The sequence below is a fragment of the Tachypleus tridentatus genome, chromosome 4 (assembly GCF_004210375.1).
Source record: "Tachypleus tridentatus isolate NWPU-2018 chromosome 4, ASM421037v1, whole genome shotgun sequence".
In the NCBI taxonomy this organism is placed as follows: domain Eukaryota; kingdom Metazoa; phylum Arthropoda; class Merostomata; order Xiphosura; family Limulidae; genus Tachypleus; species Tachypleus tridentatus.
The window spans coordinates 105512933-105533654 of NC_134828.1; the positions used below are offsets into that span (position 1 = coordinate 105512933).

The following is a 20722-nucleotide window of genomic DNA, read 5'->3' on the forward strand; positions in this document are numbered from 1 at the left end:
CAGAAACATCACGCTTGTTGCACGTTCATTTAAAATTTCAATCAAAATTCAGAAATAAGAAGATGATGGCCATGCGTGAAGGAAGCAGTCTGATTTATCAGGAATTGGTTCCAACTCAACCACTCACACAACACTTTAAATTTTGCCTCATTACCTTCAAAAATTAATTTTTCTTAGGCTACCTGCTATTTGTATCGGAAATATCAGTTCCAAGTGTACGAGGAATATGTACTTTGGACGTTTGAAAACAGCCTGCAAAGAAACGATTGCTTTTCTTTGATGCCGTACATTCGACAAGTGGTTTAAAATGAGATCTCGCTATATATGTATATGCAAACGAAATTAAGAAAAGAAATTTGATTGTGACATGTTTCGTTAAAAAATGAAAATTTGGTACTTCTCAGATCGTTCCTAAAATAGCTGTGCAAGATATATCACATAATTTTAGAAGCTTTTCATTTTGGAGAAAATCAATGATAAAAAAGCTGTTTCCTCATAATATTCTGCGAAGCTTTCTCAAAAACAAAGTTTAATAACAGGTCTCATTTCTCATATGTAACGTGAACAGCAAATAAAACCTGTCTGTCTTGGTGTTTCTCTTAGCACATACATTTGTGTTGTTTGGGTGAATAAACACCTTTTTTATATAGCGAAAATATGAAGAATAATAGAAAGTTTATGTAGAAATATGCATTTAACGATGATTATGCAGCACAGTAAAAGTTTCATGAGAAATATGGTAAAAATAAGTCACATTCAGTAAGATCGTACATGTTTAACCTATTCGTTTAAACATATGAAAGCACCATTTGAAAATTATTTCAGAAAATGTCCAGTTCGCAACCGTATTATACATTCGTACCCTTGACGTTTTAGACAGGTTAATTGTGTTAGTAAACCTAAGTAAATCGGATAAATTTTTACAAAAGACAAAGTGGAAAGTATAACTTTCCTAATCAACTTTTAGTTTGATTTAAAGAACTTTTAAAGAGGTGAAAGATCTTATGTTGTTCTTGCTAGAATAGTAAAAGATAATAATTTTGTTTTCGGTTATTATGGAGTATACACACCAGAAATTTATTATAAAATATTATATTTGCATCATATAAACGTCGCGAAATCGAAAAATATAGGAACGCTTTGTTAGGAAGTTTTCATTCGCATTTCTTGAAAATTACGATCATCAATTGACTAAGTCGATTGTTTTATTTTCATTTACAATAAAGTAACCAACGCTTTCTGTTTGTTCGATATATTGAGTTTCTATCTGTTGAGGGTCTTAAGGTGGTTTTGTCTCTCGTCATATGTGGTTTAAATGCTAGCTGAGTAGTTTATGGACAGAGCGATGAGATCGGAAAAATTAAAAATATTAAAGAGCCAAAGTTGCAGAAAGAGATGGATAACATGTTCTTAACTTTAAAAGTCGCCACCATTCGAAAAAATGAAAATTTAAATAAAAAACACGTCAGGATGGCCGAGCGGTCTAAGGCGCTGCGTTCAGGTCGCAGTCCGGTTTTCCGGGCGTGGGTTCGAATCCCACTCCTGACAGAATCACTGATATTTTGCCTCTTTTCATTCGTACGTTGGCGTGACTCACGTTGTCAAGAAATTTTCCGGTACTTGTATTTTAGGTTGAAAATGGACCGTTAACATATGATTTCATTTAAAGGAAAATTTTAAAAGCGAAAACTTTTCTACTTATGGATGAACAACATAACTTTTATTATTACATGTTTTACTATAAAAATATAATAACTGCGATCTCTCTACAACGTAAGAAAAGATGTGAGCTAGAAATGTAGTATACTTTTAGGTGATATCCTTTATGACACAATCAGGGAAAAAATAGTATGTTTTATTCTACGAAGGCCGATTTTCTAAAAACAAGCCTCACTTTATAGAAGTAACATGAACAAATATAAACTGTTTAGGTGTTCCTCTTGATACCAATATTTTTCTTAGTTTGTCGATCGTGTCAGTGAACACATTTTTTGAGCACGTTATGAAACATGATACCTGCACTCCCTTAAAATATGAATCACGTTTAGCTAGATAAAAATAAAGAAGAATAAGAGAACTTTTATTTGTCAAATCTGTGTTGTATGTTAAAATTTAGGAATATGGAAGAAGAAACTAGCAACAGTGGAAGTGGTTCCCGTGATTTCTAGTTTCGAAACAACACCAAATTATTGATTATAAAAGACAGTCACGGAAGGGAATTTTCTATTTTTCTAATTGTCGAGCTAAAGTTCATTTGGTTAGTAACCAAGAACGGAACGGAAATCATAATGGAATGACTGATAGAAAGGATTTCTTCCTCGAAATGGACAAAGAACAGAACCGAAAATTAAGTTTCTTTTAAGTCAGAAACATATCGTTCATTGATTAAGACCATTCTCATAGCTTGAATTTTCGGTAAAGCTTCTTAATCTATCTGCTCGTTATTTCCAGCTTTTCAGTTTAAAATAACAATTTTAACTGTTCATTCGTGACGGGGAGCGCAGAATTAAATAGTATGAGACCGAAAATATTCGAAAAAAGTTATTAAACGAAAGCCATCAGAATGATTAGTGATAACACATGTCTGACTGATCAAGGCGACTTCAGAAACATCTCGCTTGTTGCACGTTCATTTATAATTTCAATCAAAATTCAGAAATAAGAAGATGATGGCCATGCTTTAAGGAAACAGTCTGATTTATCAGGAATTGGTTCCAATTCAACCACTCACACAACACTTTAAATTTTACCTCATTACCTTCAAAAATTAATTTTTCTAAGGCTAGAATCGAGAAAACCTGCTATTTGTATCGGAAATATCAGTTCCAAGTGTACGAGGAATATGTACTTTAAACGTTTGAAAACGGCCTGCAAATAAACGATTGCTTTTCTTTGATGCCGTACATTCGACAAGTGGTTTAAAATGAGATCTCGCTATATATGTATATGCAAACGAAATTAAGAAGAGAAATTTGATTGTGACATGTTTCGTTCAAAAATGAAAATTTGGTACTTCTCAGATCGTTCCTAAAAAAGCTGTGCAAGATATATCACATAATTTTAGAAGCTTTTCATTTTGGAGAAAATCAATGATAAAAAAGCTGTTTCCTCATAATATTCTGCGAAGCTTTCTCAGAAACAAAGTTTAACAACAGGTCTCATTTCTCATATGTAACGAGAACAGCAATTAAAACCTGTCTGTCTTGGTGTTCTTAGCACATACATTTGTGTTGTTTGGGTGAATAAACATTTTTTTTTATCTAGCGAAAATATGAAGAATAAGAGAACGTTTATGTTGAAATATGCATTTAACGATGATTATGCAGCACAGTAAAGGCTTTATGAGAAATATGGTAAAAATAAGTCACTTTCAGTGATCGTACATGTTTAAAATATTCGTTTAAACATATGAAAGCACCTTTTGAAAATTATCTCAGAAAATGTCCAGTTCGCAACCGTATTATACATTCATACCTTTGACGTTTTAGACAGGTTAATTGAGTTAGTAAACCTAAGTAAATCGGATAAATTTTTATAAAAGACAAAGTGGAAAGTATAACTTTCCTAATCAACTTTAGTTTGATTTAAAGAACTGTTAAAGAGATGAAAGATCTTATGTTGTTCTTGCTAGAATAGTAAAAGATAATAATTTTGTTTTCGGTTATTATGGAGTATACACACCAGAAATTTATTATAAAATATTATATTTGCATCATATAAACGTCGCGAAATCGAAAAATATAGGAACGCTTTGTTAGGAAGTTTTCATTCGCATTTCTTGAAAATTACGATCATCAATTGACTAAGTCGATTGTTTTATTTTCATTTACGGTAAAGTAACTAACGCTTTCTGTTTGTTCGATACTTTGAGTTTCTATCTGTTGAGGGTCTTATGGTGGTTTTGTCTCTCGTCATATGTGGTTTAAATGCTAGCTGAGTAGTTTATGGACAGAGCGATGAGATCGGAAAAATTAAAAATATTAAAGAGCCAAAGTTGCAGAAAGAGATGGATAACACGTTCATAACTTTAAAAGGCGCCACCATTCGAAAAAATTAAAAAGTGTGAAAGTGGGTTTTCTCGGGGCACTCCCGTTTCCCCCCACATCAAAATCTTCAGGCATTGGATTTCTAGATCCCAGCGTAGGCAACATTTTTTGCCAGACACAGAATCGGGCCGTTTGATTTGATCTTAATTTGAATGAATTACATTCACGTTCACATCTGCCCACCTTTTTTTCTTTTCGGGACAGGTCCAGGCCTTTCTTTCCACTGCTGCCTTTGCCTCCACCCAAAAGAACATTTAGTGAGACATTCTCCACCCAAAAAGTCAAGAATAATAACGATAATTAATTTATTAAAATAATAATAATAATAAAAAAAACCACCACTTAATCTTAATAACAATCCACGAAAGGGGACGAAGAGGAGCTACAAAGTTCCTGAACACCCCAGTTGGAGAGAGAACTCTTCTGATTTCTCTATCTCTAAACTGAACCCCTGCCACGGTAGTTTAGTTTAGTTTAGTAAAAATTAAAATTTAAATAAAAAAATACGTCAGGATGGCCGAGCGGTCTAAGGCGCTGCGTTAAGGTCACAGTCCGGTCTTCCAGGCGTGGGTTCGAATCCCACTCCTGACAGAATCGCTGATATTTTGCCTCTTTTCATTCGTACGTTGGCGTGACTCACGTTGTCAAGAAATTTTCCGGTACTTGTATTTTAGGTTGAAAATGGACCATTAACATATGATTTCATTTAAAGAAAATGTTAAAAGCGAAAACTTTTCTACTTATGGATGAACAACATAACTTTTATTATTACATGTTTTACTATAAAAATATAATAACTGCGATCTCTCTACAACGTAAGAAAAGATGTGAGCTAGAAATGTAGTATACTTTTAGGTGACATCCTTTATGACACAATAAGGGAAAAATAGTATGTTTTATTCTACGAAGGCCGATTTTCTAAAACAAGCCTCACTTTATAGAAGTAACATGAACAAATATAAACTGTTTAGGTGTTCCTCTTGATACCAATATTTTTCTTAGTTTGTCGATCGTGTCAGTGAACACATTTTTTGAGCACGTTATGAAACATGATACCTGCACTCCCTTAAAATATGAATCACGTTTAGCTAGGTAAAAATAAAGAAGAATAAGAGAACTTTTATTTGTCAAATCTGTGTTGTATGTTAAAATTTAGGAATATGGAAGAAGAAACTAGCAACAGTGGAAGTGGTTCCCGTGATTTCTAGTTTCGAAACAACACCAAATTATTGATTATAAAAGACAGTCACGGAAGGGAACTTTCTATTTTTCTAATTGTCGAGCTAAAGTTCATTTGGTTAGTAACCAAGAACGGAACGGAAATCATAATGGAATGACTGATAGAAAGGATTTCTTCCTCGAAATGGACAAAGAAGAGAACCGAAATTCAAGTTTCTTTTAAGTCAGAAACATATCGTTCATTGATTAAGACCATTCTCATAGCTTGCATTTTCGGAAAAGCTTCTTATTCTATCTGCCGTCGTTATTTCCAACTTTTCAGTTTAAAATAACAATTGGAACTGTTCATTCGTGACGTGGAAAGCATAGTTAAATAGTATGAGACCGAAAACATTCGAAAAAAGTTATTAAACAAAAGCCATCAAGATGAATAGTGATAACACATGTCTGACTGATCAATGCGACTTCAGAAACATCACGCTTGTTGCACGTTCATTTAAAATTTCAATCAAAATTCAGAAATAAGAAGATGATGGCCATGCGTGAAGGAAGCAGTCTGATTTATCAGGAATTGGTTCCAACTCAACCACTCACACAACACTTTAAATTTTGCCTCATTACCTTCAAAAATTAATTTTTCTTAGGCTACCTGCTATTTGTATCGGAAATATCAGTTCCAAGTGTACGAGGAATATGTACTTTGGACGTTTGAAAACGGCCTGCAAAGAAACGATTGCTTTTCTTTGATGCCGTACATTCGACAAGTGGTTTAAAATGAGATCTCGCTATATATGTATATGCAAACGAAATTAAGAAGAGAAATTTGATTGTGACATGTTTCGTTAAAAAATGAAAATTTGGTCAGACTCCTAAAAAAGCTGTGCAAGATATATCACATAATTTTAGAAGCTTTTCATTTTGGAGAAAATCAATGATAAAAAAGCTGTTTCCTCATAATATTCTGCGAAGCTTTCTCAGAAACAAAGTTTAACAACAGGTCTCATTTCTCATATGTAACGAGAACAGCAAATAAAACCTGTCTGTCTTGGTGTTCCTCTTAGCACATACATTTGTGTTGTTTGGGTGAATAAACATTTTTTTTTATATAGCGAAAATATGAAGAATAATAGAAAGTTTATGTAGAAATATGCATTTAACGATGATTATGCAGCACAGTAAAGGCTTTATGAGAAATATGGTAAAATAAGTCACATTCAGTAAGATCGTACATGTTTAACCTATTCGTTTAAACATATGAAAGCACCTTTTGAAAATTATCTCAGAAAATGTCCAGTTCGCAACCGTATTATACATTCATACCTTTGACGTTTTAGACAGGTTAATTGAGTTAGTAAACCTAAGTAAATCGGATAAATTTTTACAAAAGACAAAGTGGAAAGTATAACTTTCCTAATCAACTTTTAGTTTGATTTAAAGAACTGTTAAAGAGATGAAAGATCTTATGTTGTTCTTGCTAGAATAGTAAAAGATAATAATTTTGTTTTCGGTTATTATGGAGTATACACACCAGAAATTTATTATAAAATATTATATTTGCATCATATAAACGTCGCGAAATCGAAAAATATAGGAACGCTTTGTTAGGAAGTTTTCATTCGCATTTCTTGAAAATTACGATCATCAATTGACTAAGTCGATTGTTTTATTTTCATTTACGGTAAAGTAACTAACGCTTTCTGTTTGTTCGATACTTTGAGTTTCTATCTGTTGAGGGTCTTATGGTGGTTTTGTCTCTCGTCATATGTGGTTTAAATGCTAGCTGAGTAGTTTATGGACAGAGCGATGAGATCGGAAAAATTAAAAATATTAAAGAGCCAAAGTTGCAGAAAGAGATGGATAACACGTTCTTAACTTTAAAAGGCGCCACCATTCGAAAAAAATTAAAAAGTGTGAAAGTGGGTTTTCTCGGGGCACTCCGTTTCCCCACATCAAAATCTTCAGGCATTGGATTTCTAGATCCCAGCGTAGGCAACATTTTTGCCAGACACAGAATCGGGCCGTTTGATTTGATCTTAATTTGAATGAATTACATTCACGTTCACATCTGCCCAGCTTTTTTCTTTTCGGGACAGGTCCAGGCCTATCTTTCCACTGCTGCCTTTGCCTCCACCCAAAAGAACATTTAGTGAGACATTCTCCATCCAAAAAGTCAAGAATAATAACGATAATTAATTTATTAAAATAATAATAATAAAAAAAAAACACCACTTAATCTTAATAACAATCCACGAAAGGGGACGAAGAGGAACTACAAAGTTCATGAACACCCCAGTTGGAGAGAGAACTCTTCTGATTTCTGTCTCTCTCTAAACTGAACACCTGCCACGGTAGTTTAGTTTAGTTTAGTAAAAATTAAAATTTAAATAAAAAAATACGTCAGGATGGCCGAGCGGTCTAAGGCGCTGCGTTAAGGTCGCAGTCCGGTCTTCCGGGCGTGGGTTCGAATCCCACTCCTGACAGAATCGCTGATATTTTGCCTCTTTTCATTCGTACGTTGGCGTGACTCACGTTGTCAAGAAATTTTCCGGTACTTGTATTTTAGGTTGAAAATGGACCATTAACATATGATTTCATTTAAAGAAAATGTTAAAAGCGAAAACTTTTCTACTTATGGATGAACAACATAACTTTTATTATTACATGTTTTACTATAAAATATAATAACTGCGATCTCTACAACGTAAGAAAAGATGTGAGCTAGAAATGTAGTATACTTTTAGGTGATATCCTTTATGACACAATCAGGGAAAAAATAGTATGTTTTATTCTACGAAGGCCGATTTTCTAAAAACAAGCCTCACTTTATAGAAGTAACATGAACAAATATAAACTGTTTAGGTGTTCCTCTTGATACCAATATTTTTCTTAGTTTGTCGATCGTGTCAGTGAACACATTTTTTGAGCACGTTATGAAACATGATACCTGCACTCCCTTAAAATATGAATCACGTTTAGCTAGGTAAAAATAAAGAAGAATAAGAGAACTTTTATTTGTCAAATCTGTGTTGTATGTTAAAATTTAGGAATATGGAAGAAGAAACTAGCAACAGTGGAAGTGGTTCCCGTGATTTCTAGTTTCGAAACAACACCAAATTATTGATTATAAAAGACAGTCACGGAAGGGAACTTTCTATTTTTCTAATTGTCGAGCTAAAGTTCATTTGGTTAGTAACCAAGAACGGAACGGAAATCATAATGGAATAACTGATAGAAAGGATTTCTTCCTCGGAATGGACAAAGAAGAGAACCGAGATTCAAGTTTCTTTTAAGTCAGAAACATATCGTTCATTGATTAAGACCATTTTCATAGCTTGCATTTTCGGTAAAGCTTCTTAATCTATCTGCCGTCGTTATTTCCAGTTTTCAGTTTAAAATAACAATTGGAACTGTTCATTCGTGACGTGGAAAGCATAGTTAAATAGTATGAGACCGAAAACATTCGAAAAAAGTTATTAAACAAAAGCCATCAAGATGAATAGTGATAACACATGTCTGACTGATCAATGCGACTTCAGAAACATCACGCTTGTTGCACGTTCATTTAAAATTTCAATCAAAATTCAGAAATAAGAAGATGATGGCCATGCGTGAAGGAAGCAGTCTGATTTATCAGGAATTGGTTCCAACTCAACCACTCACACAACACTTTAAATTTTGCCTCATTACCTTCAAAATTAATTTTTTCTTAGGCTACCTGCTATTTGTATCGGAAATATCAGTTCCAAGTGTACGAGGAATATGTACTTTGGACGTTTGAAAACGGCCTGCAAAGAAACGATTGCTTTTCTTTGATGCCGTACATTCGACAAGTGGTTTAAAATGAGATCTCGCTATATATGTATATGCAAACGAAATTAAGAAGAGAAATTTGATTGTGACATGTTTCGTTAAAAAATGAAAATTTGGTACTTCTCAGATCGTTCCTAAAAAAGCTGTGCAAGATATATCACATAATTTTAGAAGCTTTTCATTTTGGAGAAAATCAATGATAAAAAAGCTGTTTCCTCATAATATTCTGCGAAGCTTTCTCAGAAACAAAGTTTAACAACAGGTCTCATTTCTCATATGTAACGAGAACAGCAAATAAAACCTGTCTGTCTTGGTGTTTCTCTTAGCACATACATTTGTGTTGTTTGGGTGAATAAACACCTTTTTTATATAGCGAAAATATGAAGAATAATAGAAAGTTTATGTAGAAATATGCATTTAACGATGATTATGCAGCACAGTAAAGGTTTTATGAGAAATATGGTAAAAATAAGTCACATTCAGTAAGATCGTACATGTTTAACCTATTCGTTTAAACATATGAAAGCACCTTTGAAAATTATCTCAGAAAATGTCCAGTTCGCAACCGTATTATACATTCATACCTTTGACGTTTTAGACAGGTTAATTGAGTTAGTAAACCTAAGTAAATCGGATAAATTTTTACAAAAGACAAAGTGGAAAGTATAACTTTCCTAATCAACTTTTAGTTTGATTTAAAGAACTGTTAAAGAGATGAAAGATCTTATGTTGTTCTTGCTAGAATAGTAAAAGATAATAATTTTGTTTTCGGTTATTATGGAGTATACACACCAGAAATTTATTATAAAATATTATATTTGCATCATATAAACGTCGCGAAATCGAAAAATATAGGAACGCTTTGTTAGGAAGTTTTCATTCGCATTTCTTGAAAATTACGATCATCAATTGACTAAGTCGATTGTTTTATTTTCATTTACGGTAAAGTAACTTACGCTTTCTGTTTGTTCGATACTTTGAGTTTCTATCTGTTGAGGGTCTTATGGTGGTTTTGTCTCTCGTCATATGTGGTTTAAATGCTAGCTGAGTAGTTTATGGACAGAGCGATGAGATCGGAAAAATTAAAAATATTAAAGAGCCAAAGTTGCAGAAAGAGATGGATAACACGTTCTTAACTTTAAAAGGCGCCACCATTCGAAAAAAATTAAAAAGTGTGAAAGTGGGTTTTCTCGGGGCACTCCCGTTTCCCCCCACATCAAAATCTTCAGGCATTGGATTTCTAGATCCCAGCGTAGGCAACATTTTTGCCAGACACAGAATCGGGCCGTTTGATTTGATCTTAATTTGAATGAATTACATTCACGTTCACATCTGCCCACCTTTTTTCTTTTCGGGACAGGTCCAGGCCTTTCTTTCCACTGCTGCCTTTGCCTCCACCCAAAAGAACATTTAGTGAGACATTCTCCACCCAAAAAGTCAAGAATAATAACGATAATTAATTTATTAAAATAATAATAATAATAAAAAAACCACCACTTAATCTTAATAACAATCCACGAAAGGGGACGAAGAGGAACTACAAAGTTCCTGAACACCCCAGTTGGAGAGAGAACTCTTCTGATTTCTCTCTCTCTAAACTGAACCCCTGCCACGGTAGTTTAGTTTAGTTTAGTAAAAATTAAAATTTAAATAAAAAAATACGTCAGGATGGCCGAGCGGTCTAAGGCGCTGCGTTAAGGTCGCAGTCCGGTCTTCCAGGCGTGGGTTCGAATCCCACTCCTGACAGAATCGCTGATATTTTGCCTCTTTTCATTCGTACGTTGGCGTGACTCACGTTGTCAAGAAATTTTCCGGTACTTGTATTTTAGGTTGAAAATGGACCATTAACATATGATTTCATTTAAAGAAAATGTTAAAAGCGAAAACTTTTCTACTTATGGATGAACAACATAACTTTTATTATTACATGTTTTACTATAAAAATATAATAACTGCGATCTCTCTACAACGTAAGAAAAGATGTGAGCTAGAAATGTAGTATACTTTTAGGTGACATCCTTTATGACACAATAAGGGAAAAATAGTATATTTTATTCTACGAAGGCCAATTTTCTAAAAACAAGCCTCACTTTATAGAAGTAACATGAACAAATATAAACTGTTTAGGTGTTCCTCTTGATACCAATATTTTTCTTAGTTTGTCGATCGTGTCAGTGAACACATTTTTTGAGCACGTTATGAAACATGATACCTGCACTCCCTTAAAATATGAATCACGTTTAGCTAGGTAAAAATAAAGAAGAATAAGAGAACTTTTATTTGTCAAATCTGTGTTGTATGTTAAAATTTAGGAATATGGCAGAAGAAACTAGCAACAGTGGAAGTGGTTCCCGTGATTTCTAGTTTCGAAACAACACCAAATTATTGATTATAAAAGACAGTCACGGAAGGGAACTTTCTATTTTTCTAATTGTCGAGCTAAAGTTCATTTGGTTAGTAACCAAGAACGGAACGGAAATCATAATGGAATGACTGATAGAAAGGATTTCTTCCTCGAAATGGACAAAGAAGAGAACCGAGATTCAAGTTTCTTTTAAGTCAGAAACATATCGTTCATTGATTAAGACCATTTTCATAGCTTGAATTTTCGGTAAAGCTTCTTAATCTATCTGCCGTCGTTATTTCCAGTTTTTCAGTTTAAAATAACAATTGGAACTGTTCATTCGTGACGTGGAAAGCATAGTTAAATAGTATGAGACCGAAAACATTCGAAAAAAGTTATTAAACAAAAGCCATCAAGATGAATAGTGATAACACATGTCTGACTGATCAATGCGACTTCAGAAACATCACGCTTGTTGCACGTTCATTTAAAATTTCAATCAAAATTCAGAAATAAGAAGATGATGGCCATGCGTGAAGGAAGCAGTCTGATTTATCAGGAATTGGTTCCAACTCAACCACTCACACAACACTTTAAATTTTGCCTCATTACCTTCAAAATTAATTTTTCTTAGGCTACCTGCTATTTGTATCGGAAATATCAGTTCCAAGTGTACGAGGAATATGTACTTTGGACGTTTGAAAACGGCCTGCAAAGAAACGATTGCTTTTCTTTGATGCCGTACATTCGACAAGTGGTTTAAAATGAGATCTCGCTATATATGTATATGCAAACGAAATTAAGAAGAGAAATTTGATTGTGACATGTTTCGTTAAAAAATGAAAATTTGGTACTTCTCAGATCGTTCCTAAAAAAGCTGTGCAAGATATATCACATAATTTTAGAAGCTTTTCATTTTGGAGAAAATCAATGATAAAAAAAGCTGTTTCCTCATAATATTCTGCGAAGCTTTCTCAGAAACAAAGTTTAACAACAGGTCTCATTTCTCATATGTAACGAGAACAGCAATTAAAACCTGTCTGTCTTGGTGTTCCTCTTAGCACATACATTTGTGTTGTTTGGGTGAATAAACACCTTTTTTATATAGCGAAAATATGAAGAATAATAGAAAGTTTATGTAGAAATATGCATTTAACGATGATTATGCAGCACAGTAAAGGCTTTATGAGAAATATGGTAAAAATAAGTCACATTCAGTAAGATCGTACATGTTTAACCTATTCGTTTAAACATATGAAAGCACCTTATGTAAATTATCTCAGAAAATGTCCAGTTCGCAACCGTATTATACATTCATACCTTTGACGTTTTAGACAGGTTAATTGAGTTAGTAAACCTAAGTAAATCGGATAAATTTTTACAAAGACAAAGTGGAAAGTATAACTTTCCTAATCAACTTTTAGTTTGATTTAAAGAACTGTTAAAGAGATGAAAGATCTTATGTTGTTCTTGCTAGAATAGTAAAAGATAATAATTTTGTTTTCGGTTATTATGGAGTATACACACCAGAAATTTATTATAAAATATTATATTTGCATCATATAAACGTCGCGAAATCGAAAAATATAGGAACGCTTTGTTAGGAAGTTTTCATTCGCATTTCTTGAAAATTACGATCATCAATTGACTAAGTCGATTGTTTTATTTTCATTTACGGTAAAGTAACTAACGCTTTCTGTTTGTTCGATACTTTGAGTTTCTTTCTGTTGAGGGTCTTATGGTGGTTTTGTCTCTCGTCATATGTGGTTTAAATGCTAGCTGAGTAGTTTATGGACAGAGCGATGAGATCGGAAAAATTAAAAATATTAAAGAGCCAAAGTTGCAGAAAGAGATGGATAACACGTTCTTAACTTTAAAAGGCGCCACCATTCGAAAAAAATTAAAAAGTGTGAAAGTGGGTTTTCTCGTGGCACTCCCGTTTCCCCCCACATCAAAATCTTCAGGCATTGGATTTCTAGATCCCAGCGTAGGCAACATTTTTGCCAGACACAGAATCGGGCCGTTTGATTTGATCTTAATTTGAATGAATTACATTCACGTTCACATCTGCCCAGCTTTTTTCTTTTCGGGACAGGTCCAGGCCTTTCTTTCCACTGCTGCCTTTGCCTCCACCCAAAAGAACATTTAGTGAGACATTCTCCACCCAAAAAGTCAAGAATAATAACGATAATTAATTTATTAAAATAATAATAATAATAAAAAAAAACACCACTTAATCTTAATAACAATCCACGAAAGGGGACGAAGAGGAACTACAAAGTTCCTGAACACCCCAGTTGGAGAGAGAACTCTTCTGATTTCTCTCTCTCTCTAAACTGAACCCCTGCCACGGTAGTTTAGTTTAGTTTAGTAAAAATTAAAATTTAAATAAAAAAATACGTCAGGATGGCCGAGCGGTCTAAGGCGCTGCGTTAAGGTCACAGTCCGGTCTTCCAGGCGTGGGTTCGAATCCCACTCCTGACAGAATCGCTGATATTTTGCCTCTTTTCATTCGTACGTTGGCGTGACTCACGTTGTCAAGAAATTTTCCGGTACTTGTATTTTAGGTTGAAAATGGACCATTAACATATGATTTCATTTAAAGAAAATGTTAAAAGCGAAAACTTTTCTACTTATGGATGAACAACATAACTTTTATTATTACATGTTTTACTATAAAAATATAATAACTGCGATCTCTCTACAACGTAAGAAAAGATGTGAGCTAGAAATGTAGTATACTTTTAGGTGACATCCTTTATGACACAATCAGGGAAAAAATAGTATGTTTTATTCTACGAAGGCCGATTTTCTAAAAAACAAGCCTCACTTTATAGAAGTAACATGAACAAATATAAACTGTTTAGGTGTTCCTCTTGATACCAATATTTTTCTTAGTTTGTCGATCGTGTCAGTGAACACATTTTTTGAGCACGTTATGAAACATGATACCTGCACTCCCTTAAAATATGAATCACGTTTAGCTAGGTAAAAATAAAGAAGAATAAGAGAACTTTTATTTGTCAAATCTGTGTTGTATGTTAAAATTTAGGAATATGGAAGAAGAAACTAGCAACAGTGGAAGTGGTTCCCGTGATTTCTAGTTTCGAAACAACACCAAATTATTGATTATAAAAGACAGTCACGGAAGGGAACTTTCTATTTTTTCTAATTGTCGAGCTAAAGTTCATTTGGTTAGTAACCAAGAACGGAACGGAAATCATAATGGAATGACTGATAGAAAGGATTTCTTCCTCGAAATGGACAAAGAAGAGAACCGAGATTCAAGTTTCTTTTAAGTCAGAAACATATCGTTCATTGATTAAGACCATTTTCATAGCTTGCATTTTCGGTAAAGCTTCTTAATCTATCTGCCGTCGTTATTTCCAGTTTTTCAGTTTAAAATAACAATTGGAACTGTTCATTCGTGACGTGGAAAGCATAGTTAAATAGTATGAGACCGAAAACATTCGAAAAAAGTTATTAAACAAAAGCCATCAAGATGAATAGTGATAACACATGTCTGACTGATCAATGCGACTTCAGAAACATCACGCTTGTTGCACGTTCATTTAAAATTTCAATCAAAATTCAGAAATAAGAAGATGATGGCCATGCGTGAAGGAAGCAGTCTGATTTATCAGGAATTGGTTCCAACTCAACCACTCACACAACACTTTAAATTTTGCCTCATTACCTTCAAAAATTAATTTTTCTTAGGCTACCTGCTATTTGTATCGGAAATATCAGTTCCAAGTGTACGAGGAATATGTACTTTGGACGTTTGAAAACGGCCTGCAAAGAAACGATTGCTTTTCTTTGATGCCGTACATTCGACAAGTGGTTTAAAATGAGATCTCGCTATATATGTATATGCAAACGAAATTAAGAAGAGAAATTTGATTGTGACATGTTTCGTTAAAAAATGAAAATTTGGTACTTCTCAGATCGTTCCTAAAAAAGCTGTGCAAGATATATCACATAATTTTAGAAGCTTTTCATTTTGGAGAAAATCAATGATAAAAAAGCTGTTTCCTCATAATATTCTGCGAAGCTTTCTCAGAAACAAAGTTTAACAACAGGTCTCATTTCTCATATGTAACGAGAACAGCAATTAAAACCTGTCTGTCTTGGTGTTCTTAGCACATACATTTGTGTTGTTTGGGTGAATAAACATTTTTTTTTATATAGCGAAAATATGAAGAATAATAGAAAGTTTATGTAGAAATATGCATTTAACGATGATTATGCAGCACAGTAAAGGTTTCATGAGAAATATGGTAAAAATAAGTCACATTCAGTAAGATCGTACATGTTTAACCTATTCGTTTAAACATATGAAAGCACCTTTGAAAATTATCTCAGAAAATGTCCAGTTCGCAACCGTATTATACATTCATACCTTTGACGTTTTAGACAGGTTAATTGAGTTAGTAAACCTAAGTAAATCGGATAAATTTTACAAAGACAAAGTGGAAAGTATAACTTTCCTAATCAACTTTTAGTTTGATTTAAAGAACTGTTAAAGAGATGAAAGATCTTATGTTGTTCTTGCTAGAATAGTAAAAGATAATAATTTTGTTTTCGGTTATTATGGAGTATACACACCAGAAATTTATTATAAAATATTATATTTGCATCATATAAACGTCGCGAAATCGAAAAATATAGGAACGCTTTGTTAGGAAGTTTTCATTCGCATTTCTTGAAAATTACGATCATCAATTGACTAAGTCGATTGTTTTATTTTCATTTACAGTAAAGTAACTAACGCTTTCTGTTTGTTCGATATATTGAGTTTCTATCTGTTGAGGGTCTTATGGTGGTTTTGTCTCTCGTCATATGTGGTTTAAATGCTAGCTGAGTAGTTTCTGGACAGAGCGATGAGATCGGAAAAATTAAAAATATTAAAGAGCCAAAGTTGCAGAAAGAGATGGATAACACGTTCTTAACTTTAAAAGTCGCCACCATTCGAGAAAATGAAAATTTAAATAAAAAATACGTCAGGATGGCCGAGCGGTCTAAGGCGCTGCGTTCAGGTCGCAGTCCGGTTTTCCGGGCGTGGGTTCGAATCCCACTCCTGACAGAATCACTGATATTTTGCCTCTTTTCATTCTTACGTTGACGTGACTCACGTTGTCAAGAAATTTTCCGGTACTTGTATTTTAGGTTCAAAATGGACCATTAACATAGGATTTCATTTAAAGGAAAATTTTAAAAGCGAAAACTTTTCTTCTTATGGGATGAACAACATAACTTTTATTATTACATGTTTTACTATAAAAATATAATAACTGCGATCTCTCTACAACGTAAGAAAAGATGTGAGCTAGAAATGTAGTATACTTTTAGGTGATATCCTTTATGACAAAATCAGCGAAAAAATAGTATGTTTTATTCTACGAAGGCCGATTTTCTAAAAACAAGCCTCACTTTATAGAAGTAACATGAACAAATATAAACTGTTTAGGTGTTCCTCTTGATACCAATATTTTTCTTAGTTTGTCGATTGTGTCAGTAAACACATTTTTTGAGCACGTTATGAAACATGATACCTGCACGCTCTTAAAATATGAATCACGTTTAGCTAGGTAAAAATAAAGAAGAATAAGAGAACTTTTATGTGTCAAATCTGTGTTGTATGTTAAAATTTACGAATATGGAAGAAGAAACTAGCAACAGTGGAAGTGGTTCTCGTGATTACTAGTTTCGAAACAACACCAAATTATTGATTATAAAAGACAGTCACGGAAGGGAACTTTCTATTTTTTCTAATTGTCGAGCTAAAGTTCATTTGGTTAGTAACCAAGAACGGAACGGAAATCATAATGGAATGACTGATAGAAAGGATTTCTTCCTCGAAATAGACAAAGAACAGAACCGAAAATTAAGTTTCTTTTAAGTCAGAAACATATCGTTCATTAATTAAGACCATTGTCATAGCTTGACTTTTCGGTAAAGCTTCTTAATCTATCTGCTCGTTATTTCCAGCTTTTCAGTTTAAAATAACAATTTTAACTGTTCATTCGTGACGGGGAGCGCAGAATTAAATAGTATGAGACCGAAAACATTCGATAAAAGTTATTAAACAAAAGCCATCAGAATGATTAGTGATAACACATGTCTGACTGATCAAGGCGACTTCAGAAACATCACGCTTGTTGCACGTTCATTTATAATTTCAATCAAAATTCAGAAATAAGAAGATGATGGCCATGCTTTAAGGAAACAGTCTGATTTATCAGGAATTGGTTCCAACTCAACCACTCACACAACACTTTAAATTTTGCCTCATTACCTTCAAAAATTAATTTTTCTAAGGCTAGAATCGAGAAAACCTGATATTTGTATCGGAAATATCAGTTCCAAGTGCACGAGGAGTATGTACTTTGGAAGTTTGAAAACGGTCTGCGAAGAAACGATTGCGTTTCTTTGATGCCGTACATTCGACAAGTGGTTTAATATGAGATCTCGCAATATATGTATATGCAAACGAAATTAAGAAGAGAAATTTGATTGTGACATGTTTCGTTAAGAAATGAAAATTTGGTACTTCTCATATCGTTCCTACAAATGCTGTGCAATATATATCACATAATTTTAGAAGCTTTTCATTTTGGAGAAAATCAATGATAAAAAAGCTCTTTCCTGATAATATTCTGCGAAGTTTTTTCAGAAACATAGTTTAACAACAGGTCTCATTTCTCATATGTAACGAAACAGCAATTAAAACCTGTCTGTCTTGGTGTTCCTTTTAGCACATACATTTGTGGTTTGTTATATAACAACCTCTAATACATACAAAAGGTAATAGGTTTTTGTTAAGATGTCTTCTATGTCATGTTGCTCGGCAAGAAAAGTATATTTGTTATACTTTTATACTAAAATAGGTTCAAAATATCAGTAATAACATAGTCCTGTTGCAGAGATGGACTGGACGTGTTTTGAGGGGCCACACCACTTTATTATGAGTTGGGGCCCATACCAACCTGCAAGCACTGAGAGTCATGTATAACCTATACACTTCATACAAGGGTGCCCATATACCTTGGGACAGTGGCTATTCTACCTCTGTCACATAAAAATATTGTGATCTAATAACCTGAGCATAACTGGGTACTTTCATTCATATAACAATACTTAATACATAGAAAACCCAGTGTGTTTTGGTAATGGTGCTTTCTTGCAATAGCTTTTGTTATGTTGCCTCGTAACAAAAGTATAGATTAATATTGTACTGTAAATATAAAATTAAATATATGAATAACAAAACTGGAAAATATTTAATTTTTTAATTTAAAGCCTGCACTGATTAAAGAACTTCATTTTTTATCAAAATCACTTGTGACATAACAGCAAATACCTTCATTCAGAAATTATTTAAGTTTAAAATAAGATAGGGTTGTCCATCAAGGTTGTTGGTGTCAACCTACAAAGCCCACACTTTACTCATGGCCAGCTTTATGTTGGATGTTGGTGTAAGAACCTCTAGCTCTTGGCAACAGAAGATAAAACAACTAATATTAACCTAATAACATGATGAAATTACTTCTGGTAGTTTTTTAATGTAAAAAAAAACAAACTATTTTTTGTTGTAATTAATGTTTGTGTTGTTGTCTCAAAATAGTACAACATATACATACATATATATAATACTGAATACAACAAGCATGCTGAATTAAAATTACACTAATATCTTAAGATATTTGTCTTTGAAATAAATTCATATTTAATTTATATTTTTCAGGCAATAGTTTCTACACCATGACAAAATAATTCATAGAAATATTATAAGTGATAACATTTAATGTGGGGAAGATTGGACCATAAAACGAGGATAGTTTTTAGACATATGATGTCTTTTGTGAACACGAGCATTTCTAAGTATTTTAGGTTGTTTGTAACAGTTTCCTCTTAGTGTAGATTACTTGACATTATATGTACGTTATGAAGATTTTCAAACATCACATAATATTAGTGGTTTACTTGATTATTTACATAAAAAGCATAAAATATGTACATGTAAGTACAAATGTTTCCAATTCTCATGTTAAGCATCTTCAATGATTTCTAAGAGAATGTATCCATGCTTTTCTTTTATTTATCTTTACAAATTAGTGTCATATTTCATATTTTTATTTTATTCTATGGTTGTTTATTTCTTCATTTTTACCTCAATATCAAATTTGAAAAATGTAATGAAAAATAGTCTTTTTCTGGCTGTATAAACCACTGAATATTTTTTAAATATTAATTTGAATTTTTTCTATAAACTTAAAATGTAATGAAAGAAGTCGAACTATGTAACACAGCTACTTATTGTGCTCTTAAAGAACGGCCCAGCATGGCCAAGCGTGTTAAGGCATGCGACTCGTAATCCGAGGGTCACGGGTTCGCATCCCCATCGCACCAAACATGCTCGCTCTTTCAGCCGTGGGGGTGTTATAATGTGACGGTCAATCCCACTATTCGTTGGTAAAAGAGTAGCCCAACAGTTGGCGGTGGGTGGTGATGACTAGCTGCCTTCCCTCTAGTCTTACACTGCAAAATTAAAGACGGCTAGCACAGATAGCCCTTGAGTAGCTTTGTGCGAAATTCAAAAAACAAACAAACCTAATGAATAAGATTATAACTTGACATAAAAGACAGGTTTTATGTATACGTATTAACAATAGTACAGTCTATTTCAAATTATCTACTAGCCCACTTTGTTGCAAGAAATTATCATAAATTATTTTCTGATTTAATACCTAAAAGTTTACAAACATATGATCCATGTGAATAAAGAAAAGGAAATCTGTTGCAAATCGACTGCAAAAAAGGAAATAATTTCATTTTCAGACCGTATTTTTAAGTGTTGGGTTAAGGTAATTGGTAATTATAAAACAAATTGTTTATTTAGTTTGATTTGATGTTTTTGTTAAGACCAGCAGCTTCAGAAAAATAATTCATTAAAAACTATTTGTTCTTGAACAAAGAAAGAAACACATAAATATATCAGGTTTCTAGCAACTTTTGTTAAACCCCTATATATAAATAGTAACATGTTAGGTAATTCACTCATGGTGTTCAGCTACTGTAAAGTTATATTTTTGGAGATATTTAGACAGTATTATGGAATATTATTCAAAGATTTGTACATTCCAATGTCATGGTTGTCAAGTGACAGGGATTCAGTGATAGTGCATGAAACAGATAGTATTTTTGTATTTTGTAAGTAAGGTGTATTCTATCTCTGTAATGTTAGTGTCATTAACAGTATTGGTTAAAATGTTTAACATGTATAATTGTTTTCATTATATACATACATGTATATTTTTATTATCAGAATTATTATGTTGGT

The 20722-nt window shown here is 33.1% G+C and overlaps 6 non-coding genes across 6 annotated transcripts; all 6 read left to right on the plus strand.

Moving 5' to 3' along the window:
- The first annotated feature begins 1464 nt into the window (after positions 1-1464).
- On the plus strand, positions 1465-1548 carry TRNAL-CAG (transfer RNA leucine (anticodon CAG)). The gene has a single exon. It is a non-coding gene; the product is annotated as a tRNA-Leu (tRNA).
- Positions 1549-4553: 3005 nt separating this feature from the next.
- TRNAL-AAG (transfer RNA leucine (anticodon AAG)) lies at positions 4554-4637 on the plus strand. The gene has a single exon. It is a non-coding gene; the product is annotated as a tRNA-Leu (tRNA).
- Positions 4638-7621: 2984 nt separating this feature from the next.
- TRNAL-AAG (transfer RNA leucine (anticodon AAG)) lies at positions 7622-7705 on the plus strand. The gene has a single exon. It is a non-coding gene; the product is annotated as a tRNA-Leu (tRNA).
- A 2992-nt stretch (positions 7706-10697) lies between these two features.
- On the plus strand, positions 10698-10781 carry TRNAL-AAG (transfer RNA leucine (anticodon AAG)). The gene has a single exon. It is a non-coding gene; the product is annotated as a tRNA-Leu (tRNA).
- A 2998-nt stretch (positions 10782-13779) lies between these two features.
- On the plus strand, positions 13780-13863 carry TRNAL-AAG (transfer RNA leucine (anticodon AAG)). Its single transcript has one exon. It is a non-coding gene; the product is annotated as a tRNA-Leu (tRNA).
- A 2518-nt stretch (positions 13864-16381) lies between these two features.
- Positions 16382-16465, plus strand: TRNAL-CAG (transfer RNA leucine (anticodon CAG)). Its single transcript has one exon. It is a non-coding gene; the product is annotated as a tRNA-Leu (tRNA).
- The last annotated feature ends 4257 nt before the right edge of the window (positions 16466-20722 follow it).